Source organism: Chionomys nivalis, chromosome 6 (assembly GCF_950005125.1).
Source record: "Chionomys nivalis chromosome 6, mChiNiv1.1, whole genome shotgun sequence".
NCBI lineage: Eukaryota > Metazoa > Chordata > Mammalia > Rodentia > Cricetidae > Chionomys > Chionomys nivalis.
Genome location: NC_080091.1, coordinates 13,714,238 through 13,715,951, shown reverse-complemented (window position 1 = coordinate 13,715,951; position 1,714 = coordinate 13,714,238).

Genomic DNA, 1,714 nt, shown 5'->3' with positions numbered 1-1,714 from the left:
TGAGCATGGCGGTCAATGAAGACTGATGAGAAGCCAAGGACAATGGCACTAGGTTCCGATCCTAATACATGAACTGGCTTTGTGGGAGCTTAGCCTGTTTGGACGCTCACCTTTCTGGACGTAGATAGAAGGACCTTGGTCTTCCCGCAGGGCAGGGAATTTGGACTGCTCTTCAGTATCGAGAGGGAGGGGGAATGGAGTGGGGGGAGGAGAAGAGGAGTGGGGATAGGGGGAGGGAAGTGGGGGGGAGGGGGCAATATTTGGGAGGAGGGGAGGGAAATGGGAAACGGGGAGCAGGTGGAAATTTTAATTAAAAAAGAATAAAAAAAAATTTAAAAAAAAGATTCTTCAGGTGGGAGCCATGATTTGAGGTAGAAGGTAAGTGAAATGTTCCAGACCCTAGGTGTAAATTATGTCTTGCATGTAGGCTAAGGCCAAGCATCACCATGGGCTCCCCAGTAACCATTGGTAGGGAAGAAGGGGTGTTGACAAGTGCCATCTTAGAGTGGGCTGTGAAGAACTTGTTGTTCTCATCCCATCCTCCTCTCTCAGTGGTGTTAGGCTGCCCTTTGATTTCACAGGGTTTCCACATTATGAAGAAGACATATACCTCATCAAATTAGGGTCCTTGGTGCAGAGTTCCTGCACATGCTATACTGAATATGGGCTAATGGGCCACCAAGTCTTGAATGAGTCATTCCTGGGAAGTCCTGCGTGTGTATGTTTCTAGCAGGCACTCTGTGTACCCCTGTAACCCAGGAGCGTGGGTTATTGAGGCTTGCTGACTTCCAGCCTCACTGAGAAAAAGTTAGTCCCAGGCTCAGGAAGAGACCTTGCCTCAAAGGAATAGTCAGAGAGTAATAGAGAAGGATACATGACACCTTCTTCGTCCTCTCTGTACACGTGTGTATATAAACTCATGCCATTACACATACACACACATATGTGTTAGTTAGGGCACCATGACCACGACAACTCTTATAAAGGAAGACATTTAACTGGGAGGCTTGCAATTTCAGAGGTTCGTCCATTATTGTCATGGAAGGACAAGGCAGCATGCAGGCAGACATGGTGTTGAAGAAGGAACTGAAAGTTGCACATCTAGATCTACAGACAGCAGGAAGAGAGTGAATCACACTAGGCCTTGCTTGAGCATCTGAGACGTCAAAGTTCTCCCTCAGTGACACACTTCCTCCAACAAGGTCACACCTCCTAAAAGTGCCACTCCCTAAGGGTTCATGAAGGATGTTTTTATTCAAATCATCACAACATGAAAATAAAATATTTTTTAAGAAGCTGGATTAATCTATTTTGTTTTTTGTTTTTGTTTTTTTATTCTTTTTTAATTAAAATTTCCGACTCCTCCCCGTTTCCCATTTCCCTCCCCCTCCTCCCACACATTGCCCCCTCCCCCCACTCCCCTCCCCCTCTCCCCACTCCTCTCCCCCTCCCCCCACTCCATTCCCCCTCCCTCTCGATACTGAAGAGCAGTCCAAAATCCCTGCCCTGCGGGAAGACCAAGGTCCTCCCACTTCTATCTAGGACCAGGAAGGTGAGCATCCAAACAGGCTAAGCTCCCACAAAGCCAGTTCATGCAGTAGAATCGAAACCTAGTGCCATTGTCCTTGGCTTCTCATCAGCCTTCATTGTCCGCCATGTTCAGAGAGTCCGGTTTCAACCCATGCTTATTCAGTCCCAGACCAGCTGGCCTTGG